Raw genomic sequence first — 12,116 nt, forward strand, 5'->3', positions numbered from 1 at the left:
TTGAGTTATGTCGTGTTGTTGACCCACAGATCAACACTCCCCCCCTCCGAGTTCATGTCGTCCCTGACATGACCTAGTGGTCAATGTCAGTGCAGTCTTTGTTGTCATTTTGCTTTCTTGTGCTTCTTGCTTGTACTTTTGTCAAGCCACACAAGAACTATGATCCATGAAATCATAATTGATGATGAACTTTATGTCCTTCACATCCAAGCCCCGAGTTGCATCATTTGCTCCTTCAAACTTTGTAAGGATTCTGTAGAAATATTTTGGTTAAACCTTCAACTTCTTTAGGCCAAATTGCACTCCTATACAGAGTCTGTATGTCAGGCCTAATTTGGGAGATAATTTTTCTGCTTTGAGGTTCAAAACCCATGTCCATCATTTGATTCATCTCATCAAGGACAAGATATGTAACCTACAAAGGTTGGTTTGTCTACCATTTGTGTCTGCTCTTCCTCATTAGTGACTCCTTTGTTCCTGCATCAAGGTGATCAAGTCGCATTTGCCACTGTTAGCCTTTTTGTGTTGTGTAAATCATTATACTACTTCTACTTGATACATGACTTAATTAAATCCTAACAAACCCCAGTTAATTTCCCAAGTTAGTAAATTGCTTCAAAAGGGCCTTATTCGACATCATTTGTGATAGATGACCATCATTGAGCTATCATTGTCAATTTGTCCCCAAGGCTCATATACATGATGTACAGGGTATGTAGAAGGCTATCATTTCTTTAGATTTGAAAAAATTACTTAATGATATCGTCCATTTGTATAGATTCTTTGTAGCAGGTTAGCTCTCCACTGTCAGTGACCAAAATGTGGTGTATACCCGACTCAAACCTCTTGGGCGCACGTGATACTCTTACAGAGCGTCTCAGTGCTTGACTGCTGGACTCTACTCTCTCCGGAGCAATAGTAGTATCTTGCACTTGAGGATTAGGTGCAACACCACTAAAATGAGTTGGTTTGGAGGCTACATCCTCAAAACAAACACGTCTATACTCAACTTCTTTAATGGGCTGCTAGTGTATTTTTTATTAATAGAAAATCACGTGTGAGTTACGAATGACTTTACGGGATTCTGGGTGCGGGTGCCAAAGACGATAGCCCATCTCTTCATTTGCACCATAGCCGATAAAAATACATTTGTGTGACCTGGGATCTAACTTGTGATGAAGTTCTTTGGGCACATGTTTATACGCCTCACATCCAAATACACGTAAATGCTCATAGCTTGGCATTTTCCTAGTCCATAACTCCTGTGGAATTTTGAAATTCAAAGGAGAATTAGGTGACCTGTTGATAATGTGCATGTTATCAAAACAGCTTTCCCCCAAAACTCTGGAGTAAGCTCGCTCTTGAATGGTGCAATTCATTCTTTCACCTATCCCATTTTGTGCAGGTGTGTATGGACCAGTAAGCTACCAATGAGTGCCTCTTTGATTGCAAAAATCCTTGAAATCCATGGAAACATATTCTCCACCATTGTCTTTGAGCTTTTTTCCTGATTGGTTCTCAACCATGGTGAGAAATTTCTGGAACATAGAAAAGACCTCTTTCTTACGCTTAAGGAGATACACTCACACCTTTCTAGTAGAATCATCTATGAACGTGAGAAAGTAGTTTGCCCCCCCCCTAGAGTTTTATGTGGCATTAGACCACACAAATCACTGTGCACTAAGTCTCGGGGCTCGCTTAGTTTCTTGTTCAATGGCGAAGATGTCAACCTAGTATGTTTGCCGTATAGAAAATGCTCACACAATGGAAAGTCCGTGTAATCTAACACAGGTAAGTAGCCAAGACGCTGAAGTGTTCTCATTCCCTTTTGCCTTATATGCCCTAGTTGGCTATGCCACAACTCAGTAGACGGCATCTCGCAACATAGATAGAGTGTTCGTCAACACTCAAAACAAACATAGAGTACAGGGATCCGTTTTTACTACCTTTCATCATGACAAGGTTGTTCTTGCGGATCATCCAAGAACTAATACCAAAAACTGTAGTGCAGCCAAGATCATCCAATTGCCCTATAGAAAGCAATCTCTTTGTAAGCTTGGGCACATGTTTGACATTTTGCAACACAAAAGTAGTGCCATTATGCATTTGAAGTTTCACATCACCAATGTCAATAATATCATGCTCATAGGAATCACCAAGCTTGACTATGCCATGCATGAATGCAGAAGAGGAAAACCACTCTCTATGAGGTGTTACATTAAAATTTGCACCAAAATCAAGAATCCATCCTGTACAACCAAAGCATCTCGAGTGAGATCTGAAGTGAAAATGACAACATCTGAGGGATCTGCTACCATCTTTTCATGAATCTCTGTTGGCATAATGTTAATCACTGGAGGAGGAGCATCCTCTACTGCAGTGTTAGGTATGGGAGACTCAACCACATTGAGCTCCTCAATCTTTATCGTACTTTTGCCTTTGCCAAAATTATCTTTTTGCATGTTTTACTGATCTGTTAGGAAACTGCGGCAATCCTTTTTGTAATGGCCCTTCTTATGGCAATAGTAACACTCGACATTTCTGACACTGTGGTCTCTACTTGAGTTTTTGTGTCTGCTAGGACTACGAGAATTTTTCTCTCTACTTTTGCTTTTTTGTTTGTTCCTGTCACGATCCCTTGCCTTTGTTGAACTGCCAACCATATATGCGTCTCCATGACTAGCATCGTTGAGAGATTTACGTTGAATTTCTTCAGTGAGCAACACATTGGTGACGTCATTGAACACTAACTTGCCATTCGGAGCCGTATTGCTAATGGCTATGCAACAAAGATCTTTCATTTAGTTGAAATATGTACTTGCCAATGTTTTGATGAGGTACAAAACATTTCTCCATGCTCATCCACAGTGGGTGTGAGTGCACATTGCGGAGCGTGCAAGTGTGTGGGTGTGGTGCGGTGAGGAAGAAGACATACAAGAACACATAGATATACGTGGGGAGACTCCAAGAGTATGAGCAACCTCCTACATACTCTAAGTATATCAATTTACAAAAGTGGGTGGGTGCCCATAGCTTGGGCGGTCGGGCAAAGCACATAACACCTTTACCCCAACAATCTCCCACTTAAAGGAGAATGTGCCAATAAATGGGTGCTACTAGCTAAACTACTACTATGTACAAGAAGATAGGTGAGAATCTCTCTCAACCTATGCCCATTGGCTCAGTCAGTCAATCTACATGCAATCAATCAATATCATGTGCAATGAACTCTGCCAATTTATCCGCAGTAGGTATCTCAATGCTCATTGCATCACCACTAGAACTAATTCACATGTCCTAGCATCACCATATCAGCCTCTAGCATGAGCATGTCAAAGAACTCCATATCTCATCTCCATGGTGGGAGGAATCTCTGTCCTAAGAGGATCAATCTGTTGTGTCTCACTAGAGCATGACCGCTCTTACTCTGCATCTACAGACATGTCGTTCACATCAATCCAAAGCTCATGTGCAAATGATCTGTGTCTAGTCTCTCACTAATATGATTGTAATGTAATCAAGATTATGCCATCTCTCACCTCAAATACCTGCATAGGGTAGACCAAGACAATCTTGGCTCCTCTCAAAATGACTAGAAAACCACAATGCATTTTGAAAGAGTGATCTCTAAGCACTATATGATACCCACAATCCGCTAACTATCTCACTAAGATCAAACACTGTTTCAAATGAGGAACATATCGCACATGAAAAAGTGTGTATTATGCCTTGTTGGGAAATGACAAACTTTACATATCATGCACCCTCTATGTCACACAATGAACCATCAACAAGTCGCACACAATCAAGTCTCCCAATAGAAAAACTATTAAACCACTAACAACATGGGGTGTGACATGGAAAGCAACATCGCCATCTAGTGACCATTGTGTGTGCTATCCATAGGCATATCTGCAGGAAGTATACACAAGGCAAGCATGACATCACCGTCATTGGCATATGTAATTGTCCCTCTAACATGCGTCAAAGCCACATCTGCATCTTGCATACATCTGTGTTGTTGCCTCATGCAATTAAAACAACTACACCGAATGTGCCTTGTGTGACCACAATGCCAACATCTCAAGTGTTGACACAAATGAGACCATTGTTTCACATGAGTCGTCATTGTGGACTCAAAATATCACACATATCAAATGCCATAAGTGAATGTCAAAGTGGGACAAACAAGAGCTATGGATCTATCGCATATACAAGGGCAATGTGCATAAACCAATGTCGAGAAGAGAAGTGCACCAAAACTAGAACGAAAGAAGCTCCCTGCAAGGAGAAAGCACTCTCAAAAGAGCTCAACAACACTTGTAGTGCTCAAGTGCATCAACGCATAAAATCTCCTGCAATAGTGTAACCACACTGTGCTTTGCAATTGTCAAATCGATGGAAATCTCAAATGCCAAAAGTACATGGAACCTGTAAAACGAGTGACTCCCTAGAAATTGTATGCAGTAGACTCATGATCAGAATATTTGTCAATAAAAAATAGTGCATACCATAAGTCTAACTAGCCACTACGAGCGGTTCATGTGATCATCAGAAGCAGGGGGTGGTGATCGAGGATCTCCTGATAAATCTAAAAAGGGAGTGAAGTAGGCTCATGAAACAAAGAAATGGGAATACCATAGAGCTACTTGGAAGGCGAAGGGCAAGGCAAAGGTGGTTGATGAGTGGCATGGGCAAAGGGATCTCGCTGCAAAGATTACAAAAGATTTGGTGAAGAAGATGCCATAGTAGCTAGAGTGCTCGGAGGCCAGGCCATCCAGAGGTTTCCATCTCAGACTTCAGTGGTTGAGGAGGAGAAGCCTATTAAAGGGTCTAGTAAGAAAAAGGTAGGAAATGGACTAGATGAGTCTGCTATACGAAAGCAGTCAAAAGTCTCGTTGAGGAAGTGAGGCAAGTCAGAACATACTTGGACGACGTTGTTGGGAATACTGACCTAGGGACAAAAAAAGCTGGACAATAGTCCAAATCTCCATCGAATGGTCAACCAGCCATCAGACGCGAGAGGCTTGTTGAGTGGCACTATAAGGATAGTGTGCTGGAAGAGAGGTCTTCCAACTTTAGACACCAATTCTGGTAACAAACAAGATGAAATATGTGTTAAAGTATGTGAGAGGATCAAGAAACTCACAATGGAGCTAGATGATATCAGAAGACCTTACCAAAAACTACAAAATTCACAAGGAAGAAGAGAAAAGCAGCAGCAAAGGCTATGGTAGTAGACTTATCAACCATAAGAGATGATGAGGTTCCTATGATTCAAGTAGATTACAAGATCTGAAAGAAATGGGAACCATTATCAAGAGTTATACTTGATGGTGGGGTAGGAGTGAACATCCTGAGAGAACACCTGAGATAAAAACATAGTATCCAAGATCTCAAGCCAACACCTTTTGAAATCAGAATGACTGATCATTGAGAACATGAAGATCAGAGTTGGGAAAGAGAAATTCAAAACCAGATTCTTAGTAATGGATGTACAAGGAGCATATGGAATGTTGATGGGAAAACCTTGGGTCATGATTTTTGGAGCCATACATGATTGTGCAAGTCAAACATTGACTATTCAGGGGCCCAATAGAAGAGTTTAGATAAAAATTGATAATAGAAGAAGATGAAAAAAGTCAATGAGGCTAGAAGAACTCTGCAAGAAGTACATAATGAAGAAGATTGAGTGTATGCTTGCATCTATGAATATTTTTCCAATTGCAGAGATTGTTTTGAATGTTGTTTTGATGGACAAATAGTAAGCTGAAAAGACAAAGATGGCAATACCTTGACCAGTTTATTGAATTGAATCTTGGCAAGAGGAAAATTCAGCTTGATGGGTGAACACTAGATCAACCAAACAAGGAGAAGTAGGACTTTATGTCAAGACTTATATGAAGAATCTAGACCAAGCCCTTGAAAGGGTAGAAATGGAACTTGAACTTGCTGAGTGAGGAGATCCATTCAATGAATATGTAGGTGATATTGGATTGAAAAAGAAGCGAAGTCGTTGGCCAAACGAAAAGGAGGTGGTCCAAATTGGCTACTTCCAAACAATTAAGAGATAGAAGAATGGAACCTTGACTCATAGGAAAACCCTAGAACGGTCAAGATTAACAAGCATCTGGAGCCAAAGATTAAAGAGAAATCCAAAGTATTATTCCAGAAGTGCAAAGATGTATTTACATGGGGACATGCTGATTTAAAGGGTGCTGACCAGAAGTGTAAACAGAAGAAGAAGAAAAGATGATTCTACCCTTTCTTTCTATGTTTGTTTCCCTATGCCCTGGCTTGGAGGTCAAGGGATGTGTTGTGGCAGAGCTATCTCCTTGGCGTCAACCCCCATGCCAACGTTAGATTCCTAAGATACTTCCAATTGCAAGGTGGCTCCCTTTGTCACCTGATGTACGGTTGTGTTGGAGCTGGATGCCATGGCTCGTCTGGAGCATGGCTGTATTTTAACTTTTTTGTGTTTGTAATATATATCTACACTCACTATTGTGAGTTTGGACCAAAAAAAAATCTCACATGAACCTATAAAAGTGTTTCTTGGCCCTTACCCGGGTCAAAGATTACAATTTCATACCTCTCATTCAAATTTGGGCCCTTAATTCTTACACCATCCTTTCATAAGATTGAGTCCTATGCATCTCATCTTAAACCTTATCCCTAAAACCCCTTGAAACTGGCCCTCTTTTATTTACCTAGCTCCTTCAATCCTTGGTTACTATCAAAAATTACATTGCTTTAGCTCTAACCAACCTCAACATTTTTCACTCAATATCCAAACCCTATTCAAGTTGCAAAACCTTAAACCACATCATTCATAAGAAAGCCTTGGTGGTAATTCCCTTCTTCAATTAACTTGTTTTAAGAAAACCACTATTAGACATGCCCTCTAATTGTGGATTTACAGCCAACCTACCTCCATCAACCTTGATGAAGCTACAATAGCAACTTGTCCTCATACACACAAGACTCTAATCGCCTTATAACCACTATTCCATCTTTAATCCCCTTTTAACCTATTAAAAATTAACAAAATTTCTAAAATTATAGGAAAGCAACAAACTCTCTTCTTAGTGATTGATGATTCAATAAGTTGCTCCCTTCATGATGTAACATTTAATGGTCTAATAACTTGTGTGTAGCAGAAAATAACATAGACATAGTGAGCATTTGATTAGAATAGCTTCCTAATGAGCATAGTAAGAGTGCTTGGATGGAGAGAGCAACAAAATCATAACACCTAGTTAGATAGGCATGAAAAATATTCAAAAAGAGAGAGAAATTAAGCTATTAACAACAGTTGAGGACCAGATTTTCATGGAGCCGGTCCCCCCTCCAAAAGGCTTTGTATTATAGGCTTCACCTATCAAGGGAGACATTTTACAAGACAATACTTTGTGTTCCTTCAATAACTTGCTGGTGCAATGAAGATGGAAGCTTCAAGCAACAAGCTCACACTTGAAAACACAAAATTAATTCCCTCATGATCTCAGACCCAGGACCTCACACACCTTCGAAGATGGTGAGAGCTAGCAAGGTATGAGAGTAGATTGAGAGGAAGAAGGAGTATTCTTACGAGAAAGAAGTATGTCTCCTCACATAATTAGTCTTAATATTTTAGCATAGCTTAGTAATTAGCATGGTAGAGGAGATGAGCATGCATTGAAACTTGGCTCTTGGTTGGATTTGCATCACAAAGCCAAGAGTTGTTGGTATAGGCCTCCCTTCTCAAAAGCTTGGAGAAGATGATAAGTTTTTCATTAAAGCTTGGAGATAGTCTTCTTTTCTTCACACGTGAGCTTGTGTGAGTGTGTAGGTGATAATGCCTTGCAAAAATCATCCCCCTCTCTCTCTTGGTCGACCCCTCTTGCTTTTTACTCATGTTAGCATCCTATTGGCCTCTGTAAAGCTTAGCCAATGACAATTAAGAAGCATAAGTGATAGCCTTGTGACATGTGTCCCCCTTTCCCCTTTTGTGAGAGCTTTAGGCATTTAAATAATTCAATTTAACTCTCATTGGACCTCTTAGTCTTATGGGGCCAATAAAATTCAGGCAAGCCATTGGGCCGTTGAATGCTCATTGGACCCCTTGGGAGACTATCCAATAGTCTTCTAGAGAGATTAATTGCTATTGGTTCTTTTATCAAGTGCTTTTAAATGAATTAAACTAAATTTACTCTAGCCTAATTCTCATTGGTCCACCTCTATGGCCATCCAATAGGATTTGAATGCACCTTGGAGGCAACTGGGGTAGGAAGCTAACATGTGTCCACTATTCCCTTTGTGTAAAGGGAGCTTGAAAGAGTGTGTGTGTGTGTGTGTGTGTGTGTGTGTGTGTGTGTGTGTGTGTGTGTGTGTGTGTGTGTGTGTGTGTGTGTGTGTGTGTGTGTGTGTGTGTGTGTGTTTTCTATCATCCCCTATAAGAAAGGCTCGTCCCCTCCTATCTAGGGATGTGGGAAGACTTTTTGGTCTTCCCCATGACCATCCAAATCTCCCAACACTTTGGCCATTGGACATTACCTTTGAATTTTGGAACCTTAGCCTTTTGGAAGTCTTAATGGGCTGAACCTTAGGGTCTTTGAAGCCCATTGATGCACATTGATCTTTTGCAAATGGCCCCCCCTTTGGATCCCTATTTTCCCTCCTTTGGATCCCTACTGTGACCGGTCTGCTAGCCTAACCAATATTCTAGCTTTTTCTCCCCTGGCACTTCCCCATATTAAATGATCATTTTAACATGAGAAAATCATTTAGGAGAATTAGATATTAGTTATTATGACACATGATCCCACAAGCTAAGCCCTTCTTGCCTAGCCCTTGTTCCTAGCAATATGTTTTTGTGCAATGCCATCAACCATACATTAGTCTAGTCTGCTCTTGAGTGCCTACACAATAGCATTCTCTTATCCCTCGTAACTTCTTTTTTATATTGTCCATATACCAAGAGGTGGTCTTCCCATGATCTTGATTTGGACACTTCTCATCTTGCATAGATACCATTCAACTCAAGACTTATAAAAGGCACTTTCCTAAGGAGTTATGGCACCACTTTGGCATCATCATACCACATAGTTTCCTAGTTCAATGTACCCCCTCCTGCTTGAACCCTCCAATCACTATAAGCCTCGTTCTAGTGCCCCTCTTGGACCTCCAAGAAAAGCGGTAAAGATGGTGAAAGGGTTTCTTCAAAGTAGTCACCAATGGTGAAATCCCACCCCAGGGCAATGAGGTGCTAGAGGTGCATCTAGCTTTAGCTTGTTAGGGGACTGTGATTCAATCCCAAAAGACCTTAAATATCTAGCCGACGAGTCTTTAACTCAAGACGTGATACTCAAGAGGGAACTGGGATAACCAATCTACCACCCTTAGGAGAATGGGAAGGTTGAGGATACTGTTCATGGGGGAGATATATGGTAGAGAGTCTTCTTCATTGGGCTGCTTGAACATTTTCTTGAGCATTGTTGCTTGTGGGAGGCATGGGCATATGGCTAAAACATTCTCTTGCATGATAGCGCATGAGCATGGAGAGCAAACAGAGGTGCAAGAGAGGCAGGAGCCCTTGACGGAGTCTTTTGTTGCAAGTACTTCTAGTAGAGTCAGATTAGACAAAAAGAGAGAGGCAAAGAAAAGGAGGTTCAAGAGACTCAAGCACTCAGAGGTGCCTTCAACTACTATGGTTTGCAAGTGCAAGGATTCCACTCATGGGTTGCCATCTACTCAATCACACTCTTTTTTTAGTGTTGTACTCCCTTCTTTCCCTATTGGGCCTAGTGGCATGGTACATGCATCTCCCCTTTAGATAGTTCCAATAGAGATGCTATACACCACAATGACTCATGATGAGAACTTTCCACCTCTTGTATCTGATAGAGCTATTTATGTTCGACGATCAAGAGGTTGAAAAACTAGTCTTGCTTGGTGGGCCTTGCTATAGAAGATAACAAGACATACTCAAATTGACATCAAGCATCTAACTCTGAAGTAAACAAGTACAAAGTGCATTGGGAAATTTTCAAAAAAGGATTGCATGTGTATTTATTAAACATATATGATGATTGATTGCCTTTATAGTTGTCTCTAAAATGGTCAAATTTCACGGCTTTCTCTACAATTGTTTGAGCAGGCACTGCTCTTTTTTGTACATGTTCTGATAGACTTTGGAGCGCATTTGGTTACTTGGTTGGTTGTGATTGCAGTCACCTCTTGTTTTGTTGTGGAACACGAGCGGATGAGTAGAACCAATTGGTAGGCAACAACAATGGCTTAGATTGGGACTTGATGACCATTGGGAAGAAGCAAGTTGTGTCCCATAGGACTCACTATATGGAAGAGAGCTAATAAAGGGATAATTAAATCAAGAAAAGGGTTGCAATGTAATCATTACACTTAAGCCCTACTCTTTAACCTACTTTGATAGTTTATTTATAGATTGACATTCAACCTGGTAATATCGTTGACCATTTAGTCTCTAGATCGAGAACCCATCTTTGAGGCACCCTTCTTACTCCAGAGAGAGAGAGAGAGAAGAAGAAGAAGAAGAAGAAGAAGAAGAAGAAGAGAGTTTTAACGTAGTAGGAAACTATCCCAGGAGACCTTAAAGATCTAGCCGACGACGAGGAGTTGAACTCAAGACGTGTTATTCAAGAGGGAAATGGCATAACCAATCTACCACACTTGGGTGATAGAAAAGTTATACCATTTTCCTATTTTTATTAGTGCACACACACACACACACACACACACACACCCAAGAAGAAAGTTTTAACGTCGTAGGAAACTATCCCAATAGACCTTAAAGATCTAGCCGACGAGGAGTTGAACTCAAGACCTGTTATTCAAGAGGGAAATGGCATAACCAATCTACCACACTTGGGTGATAGAAAGGTTATACCATTTTCCTCTTTTTATTAGCATACACACGCACACCCACCCACACACCCGAGAAGAAGAGAGTTTTAACGTCGTAGGAAATTAACGTCGTAGGAAAATATCCCAAGAGACCTTAAAGATCTAGCCAACGAGGAGTTAAACTCAAGACCTGTTATGAGAGAGAGAGAGAGAGAGAGAGAGAGAGAGAGAGAGAGAGAGAAGAAGAAGAAGAAGAAGAAGAAGAAGAAGAAGAGAATTTTAACGTCGTAGGAAACTACCTCAAGAGACCTTAAAGATATATCCGACGAGGAAAGTTGAACTCAAGACTTGTTATTCATCAGGGAGAGGGAGGGAGAGTTACGTGTTGTCATAGTCGATCACAGAACCTGGTGCAAAAAATATATGAGGAGGAAAATGTTAGGATAAAGAATTATCATGGTGCTATAGAATGGTTATGCAGAGGAGAACATTGGCCTACAATCTTTAAGATGCATTGCCAAACAAGGACATACATAGATTGACATCAACCACCTAGCAATAAAGTAAAGATGTACAAAGTATATCGAGTATTGCAGTCCATAAGTTGAATTGTCCACTATGAGAAAGGAAATACGTACAATATATTTTATATATAGATATGATAATCGAGATCGAGCATGTATTATTGAGGAAAAAGCATGTAGCTAAACTAAACTTAAGGAAGCATTGACAAACTAAAAAAAAAGCATCAACAAACTATAAAACTGCACTACCGAGCTTATAATCGTGTACGGGTGTCGTCCAATTGTGCAAGCCACAGGACACTGTTTGAGTCAAGATACATAAAAGCAATGTGAATAGTTAAACATTTCATCTTGCAATGAAACATCACAGGGTGAAAATGCTCATAGAGAAGTGCCATACAAAAGTATGGTGGAGAGTTGACATTGTGGTCTCTCCAAAAATTATAAAAAATGGAAATCATGCCCTACCATGTAGAAGTGCCCTACAAAATTATGGTGAAAGAGTTTGCACTGTAGTCTCTTCAAAATTTATAAGAAACAGAAGCCATGCCTTGCTCCGTAGCATTTATGTGTTATGCCAAGCAAGCGCATATGCATTAGGAATTGGATACAAATAACGGATCTTGCAGTGTTGTCAAGCTAGAGTCATGCTTGTGCAATCAAAACGTCCACTATTGTCAATATATGTCATCTTTGTCACAAAAGATGCAAGATATAGGGGTGAAAGCA

This window comes from Adiantum capillus-veneris, chromosome 1 (genome assembly GCF_014529385.1).
Source record: "Adiantum capillus-veneris isolate H3 chromosome 1, ASM1452938v2, whole genome shotgun sequence".
NCBI lineage: Eukaryota > Viridiplantae > Streptophyta > Polypodiopsida > Polypodiales > Pteridaceae > Adiantum > Adiantum capillus-veneris.